This window comes from Homalodisca vitripennis, chromosome 2, assembly GCF_021130785.1.
Source record: "Homalodisca vitripennis isolate AUS2020 chromosome 2, UT_GWSS_2.1, whole genome shotgun sequence".
Taxonomy (NCBI): domain Eukaryota; kingdom Metazoa; phylum Arthropoda; class Insecta; order Hemiptera; family Cicadellidae; genus Homalodisca; species Homalodisca vitripennis.
Genome location: NC_060208.1, coordinates 39,763,074 through 39,785,657, shown reverse-complemented (window position 1 = coordinate 39,785,657; position 22,584 = coordinate 39,763,074). Strand labels below are relative to the sequence as shown.

The 22,584-nt window shown below is 31.0% G+C and overlaps 1 protein-coding gene across 1 annotated transcript in view; it reads right to left on the bottom strand.

Annotated features, from left to right (window-relative positions):
* Window positions 1-20,701, bottom strand: part of LOC124353821 (GTP-binding protein Di-Ras2) — a 34,472-nt gene extending 13,771 nt beyond the window's left edge. Inside the window, exon 1 of the mRNA XM_046803840.1 lies at window positions 20,609-20,701. The gene's annotated coding sequence lies outside the window, so the exon portion shown is untranslated. The remainder of the gene's footprint in view (window positions 1-20,608) is intronic.
* Window positions 20,702-22,584: the final 1,883 nt, after the last annotated feature.

Genomic DNA, 22,584 nt, shown 5'->3' with positions numbered 1-22,584 from the left:
AACTTCCCCAATCTATCCCTGATACCAAGCAGTAGAGCTCTAGATAAATTCAATGTATAGAAGGTTCTTGAGACAATAGAATGAAGCACTTGAGATTAAAGAAGACGTAAAAATTCATTGTGAGCGCATTTACACATATTTGAAAAATAATAAATTTCTTACAGTTATTTGACTGTCAAAAGTAGCCTACGAACTACTAAACGTAAAGCTGTTACACTCTGAGACTTGTATTTGTGAGTATTCGTGGTATAGGCTTATCTTTCTAGCTAAACGGATGGAGTTTACAATTATTTACTAGTTCACTTGTATTGTATACTGTTTGTTAATATTAATTTAGAGCTGATAATACCAACATTATTTTTCTATAAAAGGTAGCTACTTAGGCTAAACCTTTTATGTTATTGATTCAAAAATACAATCAAAACTGGTCTTATAATATCTTCTGACAGTCAGTGTGATAAATTTTGACTTTTGAAGTTTGGAGGTAAAGAGACCGTTAATATTGAAGTAAGTTTTCACAATAAATGTTCAAAAACATCGACCAAACTCTTGGGATTTGAAACCTCTCAGACAGTTTGTTAGTATTTTAGGGCACCAATCTTCCTGCACATTTTTTATGTCTAGTCAAATTCATTATAATATATGTTTTGACTAAAGGCCTAGGAGGATTTTTGACGTGGAATTTTTAAATTATATTTAATTTTACTAATTGAAACTTTTTTTGTTTTATTCAAACAATAAAAACTTGTAACCTGTATAATATCAATATTTAAAAAATAAACACTAAATTTTTGTCAACTGTGAAGAAATAAAATAACTTTCAAGAAATGCTAACCAATTCCAAAGATTGTTTTTTATCCTTAAAAAAATTTGACTCTAGAACTCCTTGTCTGAACGAAAAGGAGGCTGCATTCGTCTGATGCCAATATAACGATTTCATAAACTGATAGGGAAAAACGCCATCTCAAGTTTAATTAGTTGGTAATTAGTTTGTAGCTCAATGAATCCAAGGTCTGTTTATCGCTTCTTGTGAATTCATTTTTTTACGTCAACTTGCAATCTATAAGTATTTAAAAAGTGACTTATAAATCTATATAATCACTTATTCAAAGTATTTAAAAGTAATAGGAGAGCATAAACCTTGAAATAAATCAATTTATCGTTTTCAATCACTATATGAATATTTCATATTGAAATTAAATAATTCACGTTACACAATAACTACTTATATTAAACGAACAATTTATGATAAATAACATAATGTACCATTAGTACTGGCAATAGTGGCCCAATGTAGAAATATAAAAATCATAATAGCAAATATATTGAAGGAAAGCAATATAAATACAACAGTACTGTCACTTTTAGTATATATTTACTTATCAAGGTCAGATATTATGGATAACTGATACATCGAAACTTTAAATTGAAGATTCACAGGTTTTCAACGCAATATTATATCCCAGGAGCCACCGTTGCGTGAATGGGCTTACTCCAATGTGCCGAAGCCTCGCGGTGACTATATTCTCCCCTAAGGCTAATCACATCCAATCCTTCATCCTGTTACAGTAATTTTTACAAAATATTTAGTAAATAATAATTACTATTGGTCATGTTTTTAAGATTAAAGCATACCCGTTTATTATATTACAAAGAGGTGACAGGAATTGATAGGGGTATGACACACAAAACTGTAATAAATTTAGTTTTATTTTGTATATTTTATTCTTAAAACTCATACCTAAAATGTGACATTGGGCCAATGAAATAAATTGTGGCCAGAGCTTCTAAAAATATTGTTTTGTAAAACATAAACACACATACCGTGTATGTAGAAATTTGTAACAAAAAACACATTGAAATGAAAACGTTCCTTAAGTGCAGCATTCTGTACAAAATATACAAGGTAGTACAATACGTATAGCGTAACTGTTGTTGCTGTGTTCGCATGGAAAATTTCAAGTCTTTAGCTACATGTGTTATCATGTCACTTTTTATATCGCTATATGTTAGTAGCCTACTGTTTCTTTACACATAATTATTGTTTCATTTATAGTTGACCCCCAAGACCAATTCACAACTGTTCGTTAAGACTTCCTCAAATTCCATGTCCACCATCACACAACAACCATTACACACCCCTACCGAACTCGATTTTGCTTATATATAATTGAAGCTTCGTGCAAATTTTTTTCAAATATATAGGTAACCTCATTGAGTTCCCGTACTATTAAAGGCTGTTGCTAGCTTAAACATCTTCAACTAGTTGCTATGATTTGAAAAAGCTGGTACGAAGCTAACATCCCAATCTTCCAAGAAAACATGACTGAGATGATAACAGGATTTCGGACATTTGACATCGTCATATAGGTTATAAAAATTATAACACAACGTTTCGAGAATTGGAATCTATCTTTTTCTTCAGGTGGGAGAATATTAATACATACAAAAATAACGAACAGATAAAGTAAAGAAGAGAAAGAACAGGGTTGAAACATACCCAAAAAGCTAATTTATGGAGGCTCCATACATAAAACTAGAAGACCAACCGCTAAGTTAACCTTCGGTTGAGGTTATACCACTTTGGGTATCAATATTATAAAAGAAGTGACTAGGAAACATAAAAAGATTAAAACAATCAAACAAACCTAAAAAAATACACACACTCATTGACACAAGGCCTAGAGCCAAAACTTAGAGCCGGAAGCGGCTTGCCCTTCCCCCTCCTGTCCAGCGCCTTCCTGTTCTATTGTTTCAGATGACACTAGTCGTTACCGATGAAAGCCAAAATCACCATTTATGTATTCTCTTAAAAATTGTATGTTGTTTCATACCAACTAATTTTTATTAACACACCCAAGGTCATTATAAGTTCAAAAGCTAAAGTACTTTCTTGCCATGATGGTTTCTCTATGTTAACTTATTAGAACTATTTTTATTAAATTTTAGACCAATGTCACACTGAGTGTACTGAAACTGCTGCGCAGTGTTCACCTAAAACCAAAAGACAATTTATGGTAAAGGTGCGACGCTGAATAGAGGTTCCATAACGTTACTGAGAAGATATTTGGCAGACCATTTACTGCTGACTTTATGCAAACTATCATGCTTGTGTTTGTTCACCAACACAGTATTTCCTTACCCACAAGATACCGAATACATAAAGCGTACAAGTATACAGTTTTATTTCTGTACTATATTTTTTCTTATTTTACCGTAGATAGTAATAGATTTCAATAAATATTTTCGAGACATCCTGTCAAATGAAATCATACAGGAAAGAAATTTTAAATCCATTCGGCAAATTTAAATAGGAAATTTATCAACCTACTAAGTGATAAATAGGGTTAGATGATGATCATAAAAATTCCATATTTAGATATGCACCGTCATAGAAATCATTATTGTCTATGTGGAAAATGAAGTTTTAAGTCTGCAGATAAAATCCTTTTTCATATTACTTGAACATTTTTCAGTTCCGTTCATTAAGTCAACTTTCATAGCAGTGTAAAAGTAATAGGTGAACTAGGGTAGGTACTACAACGCATGATTTCACCAAATGTAATTTTTTCATTGAGTTTTGTAAACATTGACTTTCTCTTTGTTTGAAGGTTATTTTTGACGATGGAAAGATTGTGAAGGAAACAGGATTTTTCCGGACATTTGCCATCGTTCAGTCGTAGGTGGTTAGTAGACGAATGAAGACGTATTGTGACCTGTAATCCGTAGTTCAGTTTTAATGATTAGTGTTGTATATAGTTTTTTATTAAGTGCATGTTTATAGAGTTAGTGAAGTTGACAAACAACATGGTGGTTGTGATTCCTGGCTTAAGCGTGCCACAACGCTTTGGTAAGATTTGTTTATTTTAACCTAGTTGGTAATTATGTGTTAGGTTAGTTCTTTACCTGAAGAATAGATCAGATTGCAGATCTCGAAACGTAGTGTTACTGATTTCTTGTTTCACTGAACGATGGCAAATGTCCGGAAAAATCCTGTTTCCTTCATTTTATTTCTACTATATTTTTATCTAAGAATGCATATTTTACATGTTAAAATCTCATATTATTATATGCAGTTTGTTAAAAAATTGATTTTCTGTTATTTTTTTTTGTTGTCATAAAGTTATCTAAAAGAACAACATAAATATGTTTTCTAAAGCCCCGTCAAAACCCAGTGACATGAACCATCATTAACCTCACTGCTACTGACATAAACTTTAAGCTTCATGCGTAATATAAATCCTATAGGCCATTTAGATTTTGAAATATCGTGGGGAAAAATAGAGCCTCGGTGAGAAATGAAATTGTTGCAGCCCCTTTCGTGATGTTTCGCTAACGCTATGCAGATAATTAATTATCAATTATATTTAAACTAAATATTCTTAATAATTTTCAATGTTAATAGTAATTTTTAAAACAATAATGCTTTTTATAAATGAATTAGGAGGATGTATATTTTAGAAACTCATTAACTGTTATGATACTGTGTAGTCAATGAAACAAAAAAAGAACTTCATAGACATTGGCAGTGATCTATATAATAACCCATATCAATACGATTAATGAAGAAAGAACACTCTTTGCGAGGAATAATCTTATCACTATAGCTGTTATGGGTTAAGTAATTGATGTACTAGCTAGTTTAGAAATTAAGTTTTGTGGTCTTAACAGTTTAAGTCAACGAAGATTTCTTTAAACACTGCAATAAGTATGGAGAAATGCTCCTAATTAATTTACAGTACCTAAACAAGGGTCCTAAGAAACAAATATGGAGCTCAATTTATGGTTTCACAACTTTTTTAATTGTTCGAATACAAGTTTATTAGTTTTAGACATTAAAATTATTTCAAAAAATAAAGTAAAATACTACTTTGAGCTCCAGTTACGGAAAAATGACTTCAAGGTTTAGAAACCTCTCAGAATCAAAAGCCCATTAGCTTATAATTCGTAAAATATCTTAAAAACTATATTCAGGTTCAGCTTATTCAACTACATTATTTGATACTTCAAGGGGTTCGTCATCAATATGTTTAAACATTTATTTGTTAGAGTATGACAATATACGCTCAAACAAGTGTGTGCAGATTTTAATGTTCAGGGTAATTAACAGAAAGACACATACAGCCATAAGGCTCTCCGATAATAAATGACATCGGCAAACACCAAAATGATTTTGGATATCTTCAATAAATGCATTTCAACTTTATTTATTAAAGGACAACAGTGCTTTCCACAATACGTGTTGTTGTCTGTCCTTATGTGCAGCAACTTTGATGTACAGGTCCTAGAGTCTTTGTTCAGGAAAATATTTACTGATTTCTTGTTCAATGGTCAAAGGTCCGTATGTTTAATAACGCTGTCGTTGCGTTCTTTTGGAACCATCTCTAGTTTCATATTTTATAAGTTGTAATAAATTGATTCTTCATTTATTTATCAACCGTTTAAACTGCTGAGGGAAAAGGTTTCCAAAACTTTTAAGTATCAAAATAACAATTGTAACATATAATATATTTGCCAATTTACATTTAAACCCGTTTATATTTAATTCCCAGGACATGCAGAACAGTTTTGGAACTCTGCTCAAAAGAACTGTTTCATTTCCATAACTCCTTTCATAAACCCTATTGTAAAAGTAATTGTTGTGAGTAAAAATGTAATTGTTTAAGGTTCCGCGGCTATGGTACTATATCTCATATTGATACGAGAGCGATCGAATTTCATTATTTACGATGTAGATTTTATATACAGATCCTCCAAGTATTACGAGAAAAATAGCAATAGTACCTATATGTCGGTGGATATATCACTAAATAACTACCATTTGTACTTCCATTCAGTTAATTTTAATATTATATTTTCAATATTTCGTTGCAATTATACTAAAAACTATAATTACAAACATATATATTATATTTAAAAAAACTTTTGTTATATACTTGTACTTTGTATATATACTTTTGTTATAGTTTAAATACGAGTAAATACTCGTAAATGATTTCAGTAGACAATTTATATAGATTAGATAATTTCAGTTCTCTAATGTAACCTAAAATATATTTTACTATTGGAAATGTTCACGGTTGCAGATACACTACATACGCAGCCGTGAACATTTGCTCTAGTGCAAAATAATTTTAAGAAGTATCTATCTTCATGAACGACGAAATAATAAGCAAACTCTTTGATATTCTACAAGGAATAATAGAGTGTTATAAATGAGGGAACCTGATACGCAGTAGTTCATTTATCCAAAGCCGAATGACCTATCACCACGAACTTTATTTAGAAACATTTGTTTAAATCACGATTTATTTGATAATACATATGGTGGCAAAAGTAACTAAAGCTTTATACGAAAATTTTACGGAGTAAAACGCTGTTTCACTATAATTACATTGACACTACAAAGAAGTAAGATATTTTACTATCGAATTAATAACTGAAATTTAGACCCAAAAACCAAAGAATTATATTAAGGATACACAAACATTAAGTAAAAATAACGAATATACTGTTATTGAAAAAGTTATAAGTACAAAGGACTAGCTTTAAAAAGCTCATTATTAAGTTTTAACTCTAAATCCTGTTAGGAATCTTCTACCTTTAACTTTTATTTAGAAGTTTTGATTATCTTTTGAGACACATAAAATTTACAGAAAATACTATCTCAACCTTTAAATCATTTAAATATGTTTATGATTGGTTTACTATAAATAATGTTGTATTAGTTTGAACTTCTATCACTATCATTCTATCACTTCTATCTATCCATTTTGTTAGTTGCTGCACCATACAGTCCCTTATAGTTATTGAAATTGTGTGTCTACCCGTCTGTCTGTCCATGTGTGGCAAAACTCTTGATAGAATTGTCTAGGAATTCGAAACTAAGGACATATTTAGTTCCTATTGATCTAAGGAACGTCACTATAGACTCTGGGATTACAAAGTCAAAAGACAGATCATCTGTGAAACCACAATTGATGTAAAATGAATAGAGACTTGAAATATATCTTCTTCTTGGCCAATGGAAAAATCTGTTAATTGGTCGTAAGGCCAAAAGTTAGTCCATACTTTTGAGTTTCTGTTCGCCTTATTGCCTGAGCGACAACTTTTAATAAAACGGTCTTAGAAACATGAAACTCATAACTAGATTTATTTTGGTCCAAGGAAGCGATGGACAGATTTTAGGGTCAAAGCTCAAATGACAGTACACCGGTATCTGATTGTCTGTCCGATTATGCGATAAATCTTACTAGAGAAATTCTAGAGACTTGCACATTAGTACGAGTACATTGGTTCCTTATTGTCCAAGAATAAACAATAGTCATGAGGTACAAAGGCACTCTGTCCTCTGTCTATTTAAATATGCGATATAATTAAATACTCATATTCAATTAAATACCAAAATTAGTATTTATTAGTAGCTATGTGTTTATGATGTGACGGATTTTGTGTAAGTAAACAATTATTGTGTGTGTAAATATTTTAACAGGGAATTCCAACAGGTACGCTGAAAATACAAATATATAGTTGCAAGAGGCATGTACAGTTGAAAAGGTTTTAAATTTAGAGTTATTTACAGACGGTGATGATATTTAACAGCGTACCTTGTGTGTGTGTAAGTGTGTGCGTTTTAACGTTGGCTACACACCACTTCAGTAATCTTGTATGAAATCGCATTTCTATACATGCCTTCCCACCCACCACTCTACCGAGCGTTAAGCTTTCGTTAATTTAACTGGCATCAAAATATGCAACTGTATACCCAATCAAAACTCCAGTGAGCATTTAATCCATTTTCAACATGGTTCCAAGCACTGTAAGATATATTGCCTATTAAAATATACGTAATATAGGTTTTATAAATTGGATTACTTTTAAAATAAAACACAACTAACTATTTGCCTTTGTATCAAAAACTAACATAGCTGAAGTGGGAAGGATTGACTCAATTCAAATTTTGAATTCAGCTTCCGCTTAGTATAACGTCGGAATTCCGGAATTTGCACAGACTTAAATCCTGGAATATGGAGTCCAAATCCTGAAGATATAAATAAAATACTAGAGAAGCCAAAAAACGAATCCTACATTGTACGTACATCAAATTAGATTTCAAATTTAACTGTAATCTAGATGAAGATTTGTTTTTATTGTCTGATTGTAGTTAACTAAATGGTGAACCTGATCAAATATTGTTTGACTACACTATACATTTATTCCATTGTAAAGGTGTTATTATAGAAAAATAATAAAATCATGAAAGGAAGAAAAAATATGAGAGAATATGCTAGTGAATATACAAATAACCGATATTAATTTGATTCTAATTTCTAGTGAAATATTTGTATTTCTTAATTTTCCTTAGCACTTCCTTACAACCAGGATATTAAACAAAAAATGTATTGCTTAAAGGATGTTTATCACTTTCAGGAAATTTTCATAATAACTTTCGAAAACATATTCAAACAATAAAGGCAATATATCTGTTTGTCTATGATAAAATATCGTTTAGTAACATGTCATATATTTTACACCTCATTAACTGTTTGCCGTGAATTGGAACCAATTAAAAATATTAACAGTTTCTACATACAAATGCAACTCCAATGAATGATAATAATTGGCCAACTCGTGGGCTAAAAATGTAATTTCTGTCTATGTTTTTCTGCCTGTCTATCAGTCAGTCTGTCTGTCCAGAAAGAATCTCATAAAGGTACTCACCAATTCATTTTTTATGTTGCGTAAAATTCATTTATAAATTAGCAACACTGAGTTCGATGATGGTAGATGACACTCCATGATATTTGGCTGTGCGTCAGTTGAGTAATTTTACATTGGTCTTATAGGTGGTCATGAGGATAACGAGAAACAGGATAAATAAATTTCTAAACGAACTAAACTCGATCATTTCAAATTTCAACATGTGACTTTATGAAGATATTGATTAAGTAAAAAGGATATGGAAAGCCAATGGTAAAACTCGATGACTACAGCACATTTTTGCATTGTTATGCCCTGCTTGGATTAGGAAACTTTTATTATTTGAACACTGCTGCAAAATCAAAAGTAATTAACAAATGCACTAGGTGGCAATATATTAAAAAAAAATTCACCGGTTGGTTTTACCATTATCGTAAAACTTCATTTCCACATACACAAGTTTCAGTGGGATGATACTTCTGCTATTTTGCCTGCCGTAGGAGACGTAAAAGATTTACATGATTTGTTCGTCCTTCTATCTATCCGCATATTCTGGAATATGAATGAGCTTTTTTTGAAAGTTTGATGCAACTTCAGCGATGCATGTTACGCAACACGTGGTGTAGCGTAATCCTACCTTGAATAATTTAGGAATTTTATAATATATGTTATAGTTAGAGTAGTTTTGGCCATACTGTTCTCATGGGCTGTGATAGTAAATGGTTTAAAATAAAAATACTAGGATTTCCGCTTTGAGTAAATTAAGAGTATCAATTGGGGTTTTTATAATGTAATTTTATGTGCGTTTTGCCAGTTATGTAATGAATTACAACTCAGTAGTGAAGAATAACTAGGTAACAAACTATTAATCAACAGATATGAAGTTTAGCGACATAATTATATCGTGATGTGTGGAAAATGCCATGGAAAAAACATATATGTTTCTGTTGGATACATTTTTATTTCATATTTTATAGCTCTCATAACTTCATAATAAAATATATAAACTATTAATAATGTAAAATGATATGTTTTATGTATATATATATATATATGTGTGTGTGTGTGTGTGTGTGTGTGTGTGTGTGTGTGTGTGTGTGTGTGTGTGTGTGTGTGTGTGTGTGTGTGTGTGTGTACAAATACTATATCCATATTTGAAAAAATTACAAAGAACTGTAAGTAAAATGTTTATAATGCATTAAGGATTGTTGTTGAATAGCATATTGACTTAATCAAACCATAAGTAAAATTATGGTACTTAAACATTACACACTTTATCTAACACATTTACCCATTAAATATTTTGTTAGTATATTAGTATTACTGATAAAAAGTTTATTTGATGTTTATGTGGGTATGATCTTTTATACTTGAAGAAAAGAAAGAACGCTCACTTACATTTTCAGGAGATGCCCGCAGCATAAGAAAGTCCTGTAATCCCCTCCTAACTTTCTTTAAAACTTCTTCTAAACACGTATTCGTGTTTGTCTAGTTTTATTTAGAAGTCTACACTTTTCCAATCTCTTTACTGATTCTAGCCAAGTTCAAATTCATCGGTCCTACAGTTTAGCCCTTACTTACACCCACACTCTTAATATCAGAATTCCTTTTAAACTTGTTTCATATAAATGCATTATAATTTATTTTCCTTGTAATGTAGATTACAATTATTATCTGCGAATAACAGGAATTATTTTGCATTTCCATTTTGTACCGTAGTCGTAATTATTTATGCTGAATCGCGGTAGGAAGTAGGCTCCTTTTGTTAACTAGACGCGGTGCGTGGACGTTGTTTGTTTAGTTAGACCGGTACATCAGCTGATCGAGATGACTACGGCGATACGTTCCGACCCGGCTCGCTGGAGAGAGAGGGGGATCAGTCGAGTCTTGAAGCCAGAACGAGAAGGTGCAGACGTCGAGTAGAAGCAGTGTTCTTCCTCTAATCCTAAAGTTTTGGGATCTAGAGTAATTCTTTTATCGCGTGTCTCTAATATCACAGCTACCTGCTCCTCCAATCTAATAACAATTTCAGCCCGCGAGGCATTGAGCTCTTGGAGGATATTCCTTTTTACAAAATATTCCCTCCGTATAATTGTATGGCTGTCAGTCTTTCACGGTGTTCTTAATCGTACGCCTGCGCCAGTGTCACGAATGTAAACCATTACCAGATGTTGTTAATTACAAAACAATCAATTCACAGGGATTACAATGGCACAATAATCAATTGTTTACACACAATAAACCTCATATAGTGATTAAAAACAATATTACCCTGTCCTTCCACATTTGAAGGAACAGGGAAGAAACATCACTATCAATACAACTCATTGTATACCAAAAATATTACCCTGTCCTTCTCTATTGGAAGGAACAGGGGACAAAAACACCACAACATTACCAAAATTACCCTGTCCTTGGACATTTGAAGGAACAGGGAAGAAATTTCATAATACATCAGAATACATCTGTGTATTAACTTTATACACTATTAATGTCATTCATTGTCCCTGAAAATTACATGGTTTACAACAACACTCCTATCACACACTTACACTGGCATTTTATATCATGACTTCTCATCTTAGCCATACAATTTGCTGAAATAAAAAACGTTTGCTGAAAGGAAGATATATCTAAAACGCTCAGCCAAATCCCTATAGAATGATTTGCGCCGTCATAGAATGAATAATACTAGTATGAATTATTATTAACTTAATGTATACTAATATAGTATAGCACAGGAGCTTAAGATATAGGAATTTGGTAGAAAAGTATGATCAGTGAAAATATTGACAAAAGCTATTGTCAAGCGGATATATTGAGAACGAACTTTTTCATTTATTTTATTTACTTATTCAATCTCAATTATTTTTTAATGGCCAATTGGATTATGAGATTTTAGAAGCCAAGTGAGGTAAGTGTCACCTATTCCAGTTGGATCCTAAGCAACTCTGGACTGTTTTTTACAATCATGGACCTTGTGGAAATAAATGACGGGTACTTCTGAAGAGGCACTATTTATAGGTTATAAATGTAAGTTTATTTAGTATGGTGCTCTATAAATTAGTTTATTTCCATAAACAAGTATTCCTTCTAATATATATATTGCTCCCGGTGGAGCAAGTACTTTTTGTGATTCAATGTTTATTGAAATTAAATAAGGCTATTGCCATTTATACAATTTAATGTGTGTGTATATATATATATATATATATATATATATATCCTTAAAAGATAAAATGCTTATAATAATTTCAGAGAGGTATTAGCCATAAATGTCTAGTTTTAATCTAAAAGCCTTATTATTATATCATAGGTACTTACTACAGAGAAAACTGTTTCAAAAGCCTAGCATCACGAAATATTTTAAATACAAACTATTAATAAAATAGATTACTTAGGCCAAATAGAAATATTGTATTTCCTATTGTATTTTACTGCTTGGATTCATGAAATTTTATAGTTTGTGTTTGAAAAATAGTTTTAATATTTAAAAAACTTTATATTAGTAATATTATGCCACTGATTTTATTTTTGGTTTTATTTGTGCAGAAAAGCAGGTGTACCTCTGATTTAATGTAACAATAGGCTACTATTGATACACAATTAAACAGTAATATATGTAAGATTACCCTGAGGGTTTCAACAAAGTAGTAATTCCATAAATATTGATGGCCATTATTAAATTTCAGGAGATGATGAGAATGATCAAGATAAGACCTACGAGCCTGAATCATCAGAATGTGATAGTATTGAAGAAGAGAAATCAGCTAATATTGAACCCGCTGAAGTTGAGCACCCAAGGATAAGACAACGTAAAGAAGAGATGTGGAATAGGAAAAGTGCGTCTAAATTGAGAAATAGTGATATGGAACACAAGGATCGATAAAGTAAACTACATGCAGCAGAAAAACTACTAAGCATTTTTATCAATGCAAGTATGACATAGGAAAAAATAAAATAATTTATGCGAAAACTCCAGCTTAGAAATCTGACCACCAAGAAGGAATTGCACCTTACAAAGGATGAAAGTGCGCGTAAAGCAAAACAAGAAACAGTGGAATTTGGAAATCAAGAAGAATCTAAAGTTGTAACAGTCTTTGATCTCCCCAAAACCACCAAAACCAGTTCTGTCATGTAGTAAAGTTTATTACAGTGGGCAATTGGGGACGTATAACCAATATATATATATATATATATAATGCACAAAATGTACTGGTCAAGAAACTATGTTCATGTGGGATGGAACCCAGTATTCTAGAAGCTGCCTAGCATTTGCTTCGTGTGTATGAAAATTTGTAAACAGCTTGCTTTCTAAAGTTGATTATATCTTCGCTTTTAGTGACAACTGTGGGGAAAAATAAGAGCTCTCTGACTGTTTTGTACACAATCTTTAAATTTTGTTGACTGTAAAGTAGTTAACACAATTAATAAATATTAAATTGGGCAACCACAAATTCTTCGTCTCTGGTCATTCCTTTAATGAGTGCGATCAGGACTTTAGTATGATCGAGAAGAGCAAGAGATATAACTTAAGAGATATTTTATTCCCTTTCACTGGAGTGAGATCATCACAAAGAACAATAACAGCTCATAGTAATCTCAATTAAAGATTATATATTAGTTTGCAGCCGATAACGTTGTTTTTGTAAAATACGTAGTAGGATACAGTAAATTCCAGTGGTTAAACATTAGAAAAGATCAACCTTCTTGCTATTTTCCATAGTTTTGTTTTTCATGCTTGTTTCGGTCAATTAAATATTGCGGCAAAAATATATCCAATAACAAAGAAGTTCCAGTACTTTTTCCGCTCGGAATGAACAAACAAAATCAAAATTCAATACTTCAAGTACATTGAGCTGCGAAGCCTTCTACCCTTCATATCCCAATTTTCCGTGAGTTTTACATCCATTTACATCATCTTAAGAAATATGTACATGGAACTAAGCCAGCTACTCTCATACCACCACCACAAGCTGGATCTTTAAAAGAGACAAATTAACCCCTTGAAAAAGAGGAGGCTGAGTTTAATAAAATAATGAAATCTGAACATTAAAGGAACATGAACATTTTATTAAACGTATAACTTCTCCTTGTTAGTTAAGTCAATATTTTTTTCTCATAAAAAATAATCTTTTTAAGAGTTATTTGTTCTCCACAAAAACCTAATTTGCTGAAAATTTGAGAAGCCAAGTGGGTTAGTTACTTATTGATAGGAAGCCATGTGGAGTAAATAATGCTTTAAAGTAAAAGAAATAGAAATAATAGATATGCTAATACTGATATTTTGTCTTGCTGCTTATGTCACAAGTACAAAAATAACCCAGATATCTGACTGTAAAAATATATTTAGAATACAATGAAAAAGTGATATGGTATAAATAACTTTATACGCATTTTTCTCAATAGAGTGAAAAGTGCACATACCCCACCTGGCCTGAATAGGTCCTGAAATACAGTTCATTCAAACCGGAAGTGCTCCTTTACGTGCTAAACCTTATAGAAGAGTCAGTTCGTTACCACTAATCATCTTAACGCTGAAATAATAATAAAATCGTATGCCTAATTATGTTTGAAAAATAGCAAAGAGCACCATCATATTATACCGTGCTTTAAAAAAGTAAACTTAAACTTTAAATTGTGTACAATGCCGATTGTAACAGCTAGTTTTCAAAAAGCTTATGACTATCGTGACCAATTATTTCAATATGATTAATAGTGCGTACAGGATTCATCTGAGTCATTATAACTGGATGAACTATAGTCGTACGCACTGCTGTATTGCATGATTCCGTTTATATAATTACTAATAAATGTACTTCTTATCCTATAAGAAGAGTAATTATTCTTTCTGAAACTTTTAGATTCAATGGCGTAATGGTGATTCCATTTAAAATTCCTATCTAAATGTACCTACAAGTACTTAACATATTTCAACAATCTCTATGTTAATAAATTCACACCTGTATAAACAGAGGTATTTATGACAGACAAACTGAAGTTTTCTGATAAAACTTCACCCGGTGTGTCATGACATAAAAAATAAAACATTGATTTTGAAATTCTTCAAAATTTATGTTTTATTATTTTCTATCTAATACGTTCCTATTAGGTTTTATTTTTAATCGCTTGTATTACGCTGCTCAAGTAAACAAAGTATCGTTAGCATATGGATATATTATTGAGTTCCAGTCTCATTTTAGGAGATCATTCTTATAAATTAAAATCATAATGGAGATAGTACACCTCCTTAACGCATTGCGTGACTTAATTGAATTCAGTCATGAATTAAGCTACATAAAAGTGTAATACATTTTGGCGACAGAATGCCTCCCTCAATGCTGCTTCCCCAAAAAAACATTAACACTTTATAGGGCCATCTATCTATATTAGATAAAAAACACTTTCTGGAAATTTAAATACACTGATAGGTATTTAAATATACTTATCGACACTTTTACCCATATCAGTTATATGTTTGAGCAAAGCTAAGTTTGTTTAATACCCAAGCAGAAATAAAAAAATATATAAAAATTAACATACAATATCAGATCCTAACCGCAGTATAATTTCAAGAGACTGGTCTGATCGAGCTAACATCACATTTACTACTAGACTTATAATTAGGTAAACAGGATGCTACCCTGAACAGCTTAGAAAAGTCGTTGTTTAGAAATGTTTTCTAAATACAGCTTAAAAATGTTGTTAATACATCAGCAATATATGTTATGGTTATAATGTTTATGCCATAGAACTTACAGCTTTGCTTCTTTTTTAAGCTTAAAATATTTTTAATTTTTACTTATTTTTGATGAAAAACTTCTGCCATACGTACATTCTGACGCATATACTCTTCAAAGAAGTAAAATTATCAAAGTCTAAGGCAGTGCCAAGTTCGCTATGCTTAAGCTTTGGAGTAATTATTGTATAATACTGATTCAAGAGATTTACTTTTATTCAATTATTTGAAGCAATCTGGTATGATTTGTTTATTTAAGCTAGATTGGGGTTATGTTTTAAGTTAAGTATTTACCTGATGAAGAGATCAGTTTGCAGATCTCAGAATGTAGTTTTATAAATTTTTTTTAAATATAAGGATGGCATATATCCTATTTACTATAATCTTTTTAAAGGAAAACAATTTAAAACGAGTTGTAAGGAATAATATTTTTATTATATTGTTTAGTTTTCTAGATTTCCAAATTACTCAAACTTATTTAGTTCAGAATTCTGTAAAAATAATTTCAGATTTAAGTAATTTTTGAAATTATTTTTGTTATGTTGATTCGCATATATAGATGATAATAGTCTCTTACGATTACTGAATTTTTCAAATGAAAGCTTGAGAATATTTGTAAAAAAGGATTTATAGGTGTGTTTGTTTATAAATATGTTACACTGAGAAGCCTATGAGTAAAAAAGCGTCTACATCTACGATTGTATTGCTCTTTGGGTGTTAGGGATAGAGCGAAAAATCATAACTCTGACAGTGTCTTTCTCTCCAATAAACCTGCATTGGTTCCAAATTTCTTTTATATACCTCAACGGTTTTCGGGATGATGTGTCCATAAACCTATGTAAGTATAGAGACAAACCCATAAGATTTTAAAGCTGTTCCGATTTCATAATAATATTTATTAAATTTTAATATTAGTTTAATAATATTTTTGATTAGTTTAGTTTCCCAAATGTATGCTCACTTTGCGGCTCACCATCTCCCTTTGTTGCCTTTGTTTTGCCCTCAGTAATATTTTTTTCGAAAGGATGAATATCTAGCTGAAGTACGGTATGAAATTTCGCATCCAAATCTCTGTTATTAATATATTGCATTTCCTTTGTTTCGTCTAGGCCTTGTATGAAGATTTATATATCTACTAAGTATCTTTTGCCTAATCAGTGGACGGACTTGATTTTCTCCTCGTCGATCCATAAACATTTTTATAGTGTCTGTTGTGATTTGCAGACGGTACAATTTGCTGTGGTATGCTCGCTTGTTTCATAAATTGTAGTGTAGAAAATTGTCTATCGAATCATATAAGTGACTGTTCCCTCAATTTACATTCTTTCTGCTACCGTAAATGTGTCATGCAAAATGGCAAAGGTACCAAACCTTTTGTATCAGACAAGTAAAAATTTTTACTTTGTTTCCTTAAGTAAAATTATGAATAAACAAAATTGGTTTCAGTTTGAATCTGATGACATACAAAATTTATATAATACTGTACATGTTAGTATAATCTCAAAGTTACAACTCCATCTCATACGGTTAAAGCGAATAATGCAATATGATTAGATTGTTTTTAAAATGTTTATATATTATTCACATATTGGTAGTATACCAAATAGTATATTAACTGATTGGTTTATTATGAGCTTTTACCATTTCCAACATTGTTACCTATTACAAAAACATAGCTAGGGTCACTTTTTTATAGACTACTAATGGTCAATGATTATCATATTTAAAGCCGACTTTGGAGTAGTACAGGTAAGATATCACACCGAATTTTCACTTTATAGATCTACTTATTGAACAGTAATTGTACAGACAGACAAACAGAAGAAGTCGGATTTCGTTCACCAAAAACCGGCTGGGTAGGCGTCGCTAAGCGCTCAGTCAATAAACTACTAACCGTATGGATCCCTGGAATATATTACAGCCCTTTTCAAAGAACAAATACATCACACAGAGTTCCTTTTTACTGCTCAATATGATGTGTAGTTTAAAAGATTTACATGAATGTATTAAGGAGCAAATAAAAAACATAACCTAAAAAAGAGTTGTTGTGTTATTTAAAATATGCTTTGTAGTGGTAGCAAGAGGGAATATGGGATGCTAGTCGGTATATTCCATTAACCATTATTGAATTCATAGATGATTGGACAAATCCCATCACTAATAACGCTTTTAGCAGTTTTAAGTGATCAACAAACAGTGCTGCTGATGAAGATGAAATATAATCTATAGTTGAATCGTTGAACACAATGGTCCATGTATATAAATTTTGTCAATAATGGTAATTAGTATTATTTGCAAAACATAAGACTTTCTGTACTTGTTAAATATGTGTTCTTATCTTTTTTTTTTGCTGTATATATTATAATTTAATATTAAATTACAGTTTTCTATGGTAGTTAATGAAGAAAATTACGTTACACTTGAATGTAATACCATTGCCACTTTCCATAGCGAAGGGGTAACATTTCCACGCAATTATAAAGAATTAAATTATTTTATATTCTACGTAGGGAAAAATGTTTAGACGTAACGAACGTAAAGAACAAATATCTTTTGCAATATATGTACTTTACGATCTATATTTCTATGTAAATATTGATTATTTGGAAGGAATCATATTGTATAATATGTTACAGTAATAATTATCTAGTAATACAATATTAATTACAAAAATATAACGAAGAGCTCAGTACGAACATTACGCAACTTTAATTTTTATTAGATATAGATTGATTTAGTCTTACTCGGCCCATCTGGATTCAAACGATGAATACATAAGAGTGACGGCTACATACACTGAAGAGGCTGGCCTTATATATACGTATATGTGTTACGTAATCCCTTATTAGTAAAAGAACTTCAAATGTACACATAAAAACATTATTCCTATCCTATTTCCACTATTCAGTTTCTATATTTTAATATTATTATCTAATTTTCAAATATATTTTATAACTGGATGTTAAATTCTTTTATCCATACAGCGAAATATTTCGGTGTATATCGGAGATCTATATAAACGTATGTATCTTATGTAACCCCTTATTAAAAAGAGAACTGCACATGTTCATACTTAATTCCTATCATATAGCACACAATTTGTATTGAAAAATCTTGAGTTAAATATATTTTAATAGTATTCCCTAGTTATCAAATAGATTGTTATAAGAGGATCAGACATTCTTTTTATCTGACGGCGAGATATATGAAGTTCGTTTTAAAAGAATTGTTTAAATGATGTTGCTCTTGAAGTGATACACTCTTTGGTAATTGTAAGGTGATCAATAATATATGAGATCCCAAGTCAGAGTATTCTTAATCATAAAAATATATTGTTTTAACTAGAAACTATTAAATCTACTACACCGGAATAAAAAATAGTTGTAACTTTGAAGAAATTGCAAGATCACAGAATAGAACAACTTGGAAAACCAGATTGCTTTTAATGCTTTGTATATAACCTTATTTATCCTACCTGGCAGGATGATGGCAATGTTCATAGCGTGCATAATGCAATTATGTTACTTTAATCTCAATTTGATGCCAGGAAGATGACGATATCAAAATTGCCGATATCGCATAAAAAGTCTCTGTAAAGAGAATAATGTATTTTGTATTAATTGTAAAAATGATTTATAAGTAAACAACTACCCCAAGTATACAGCATTATTGAACCTATTGAACATTATTTTTTTAAGATAAACACAATTAAATTTATCTTTAACTTATGGATTGATACGTTAAGTATCAGACGTATGAAAATAGTTATTTCGCAATTTCTAAAATTATTCATAAGCAGCCACTAAATCTTAATAAAGACACATTTATATTCCTTTAACTTCAAAACTTTTATTACACTCTCAGCTTTTTATTCCACGATGCACACAGTCACCTTCAATATTAAAATAACCTTATTCCTACTGTGCTGGAAGTTTTGTATCTGATCAGTTAGTTTAGAAAGAATTTTGGGATTTATATTTTTATGGGTCACAGTTGAAATAAATTGGATTATATAAAATGTGGAATTCCTAACTTTATTTCACGTTATATGTTTCCTTCAAGTGATTGAGACTTTATATTTTAATTTCTTTACTAATTTTAATTTATTAAATACTTCTACTATTTATACTAAATTCAATATATGAATAAACTAAAAATACAGGTATACAGATATATACTCTAATAGTTAATGAAAAGTTAATGCCTGCATATTTAATACACTACTGAAACATACAATGTAATTTAAACATGTTGAATATTTGAGTGAGGTAATGATAATTTATTAATGATACGACTATTATCATCGTTATATTGGGTTTTTCAGCGATGGTACTACAAATTTTACTTCATAAATGTATCCATGGGTGCATTAATTTTCGTGCATAATTAATGCACATAAATATGTATATTAATGTTAATGTAGGATTAATTTATTCTAGGTCTGTTTATAATGAAGGTTCTCCTATTTTATTTATCATATTAAAATTGTGTACGTTAATAAAGTTATAAGTTTGAAAGAATCGTTTGAATAGAAGGTTTTAGAAACCAAAGAAAGGGACGAACATTTAAGTGTACTGAAGTGGCTCAATTAGAGGAAATGAAGTGGATGAACGCGTCACTCTACCCACCCTATCCCATATGACGACAGAAGGGTTATTGCTCCAATGAGAACACACCACCTGGCGTATGTTTGTTGCAAACTAATTTTCGTTAATATGTGTTCATTTATTAGGGTTTTAACAGCAATTACTAAATTATACGTTCACAAACCTCCAGTTAAATAAATTCTATTTGATTAATTTTAATATCAGGTTTTAAAATAAATAAAAAATAATTATTTAATATATAGGTAGGAAGCTACCTATATAAAAAATGTTTTTATATTATTTAAATCTAATATGTTTGGTTATTTTAAGTTGTATTCATTAGTTATTGTGTTATTGTCAAACTATATTTTTTTTTGTTTTTCGTAACTATATGTTAATTAAATTGTATTGTTACAATGGATTTATTCTTATCTATATTCAGAATGATAAAACCTTAGCATATTTTGTAAATCCCTCACATAAGACGCCCCTTGATTGTGCAATACAGAAATGTTCTTATTTGTTTGCGTTTAATATTTTATAATAATATTTGTAACGATAACACAATAATGTTTTAACTCACCAGAAATGCTCAGCCCGAGACACACATAGAGGTACACTATCACTCTGTCACGGACACCCTAGAGCACGTCCACCTAGGGCGCGACTGTGCGGACAACTGTGGGCGCGCAAACAGTCCTGGAGGTAGGGTCGCCTTTCACGCAAGCGCACACGTCCCATGCACCCTTACTGTACATTAGCTAACTTTGTACTCCATTGAAACCGAACTCCCATTCGAACTTGACTCAGAGAACAATCTAGTAGGGAATAATTTCGTACCGGTGATAATTAATGCTAATTAACACTACACTCTAATGTTGCGCAAAATATATAATGGAAAACTTTCTAAATTAGTGTACAATTTAAGAAACTCTAACATAGCATTAAAAATATCCCAAATATTTATCCTAAAAATAAGCGCTTAATATGTATGAACTATAAAGATTCTTCATAGACTCCGTTCTTATATCTCTCCTCACCCTTAATCACAGTGAAAGTTTACATGAGCTCGGATTTTTCTTTAGCGTTTTTCCCTATGATCGAGATAATTTCCACTTTCAGCTATTACCTACGTTCTTTTGATCCTAACCTATCTCATTCTAGCGTTCCCTGTCACGTTCTTACGTTTCGATTTACACCCTTCATTGTATTTCCGCTATTAAATCCTGATTTCCCCTTCACCTTATACATCCCCTCACTTACTATCCGCAAGGAACCGACGTCGTCCTCAGTCTCCTTGCATCTTATCCTAGTTCCACCTACGTTTTTCCCTGTGACCTTTGCCCTTACCGTAGCGGTTATTCATTTTTCAACTTATCATTATTCATTTCCTCTGCTCATATCCTTCACATCACCTTGTCTGGGTCTAAGATATAACAAAACTATATATTGTTTGATGAAAGTAAATAAAAAAACTATAATTTTTATTATAATATTACCTGTTATCCAAGGTATTACTCAAGAAATCTTCGGATACATTTCAAAATAAATGAACATTTAAAATTAGTGAGACGAGTTTAGAGAAGCTATTTTTTAATACCCTAATTAATTTTTAACTGTTTTAAATATTGTTTTATAAACTAATTACATATTCTGCATTTATTGTTCTCGACTGCTATTTAAAGATTTTACTAGTTAATATTGATACGTCCAAGAAAGTTTTGATGAAACCCATTCATTAATATCTCATGAGCACCACTATTATAGTAAGAAAAGTTATAAAACAATATTCTCGATATTCAAATTCAATTTGCAACATTTCAGTGTTTCATCCTAGATCAAGCATCGAAATTTAAAAAAAAATTTTACTCTGTTTTTTTTTGTCACAGAATCAGGAACAACCTAGCTTTATATACATATACAATATTAATGAATATTATAATTATTCAAATAGACGCCATTGTCTACCTCGAGTAGTCATGTATCGTATGTATGCATGTTTGTATCCATGTACTCGTTTGTATCATTTTACTAAATTCTTTATCATAATCTTATGAATAGTGCTGAAAATTTACACACGATAGTATGGCCTGGCTCATTACAGTTCTTTGTATCCACAGCACTGCATTACACTTTCCCTTACACCATTACACTTTACGATTCATTAATTCGTATGCTCTTTGTTCACATGGACCTCTGCTAACACGCGTTCTTGTTAATTAGGAATATGGAGTAAGGTTGTGCCTTGTTAATGTGTTGTCCTTGTGTTTTTGCATTCTTAATACGTTGACCTTGTGTTGGTGGCCCCAATTCCTGTTTATTCTTTCAGTCACACCTTATATGTCGTATCACATTGTCAAGAACCCAATTTTCGAAATGAATTAATAGAGCGTTAAAAGAAATTCATAAAATGTTGATTCAGGTTGTTAATTAAACTTATATTCTTTTCATTAGAAAGCTAAAATATTGAAGGATTTAAAACAAATTCCGAGATTAGTATCTAAATGACTTTAAACATATATGAGTTTAAAAAGATGAAAAAACATTTACTGAGGATCA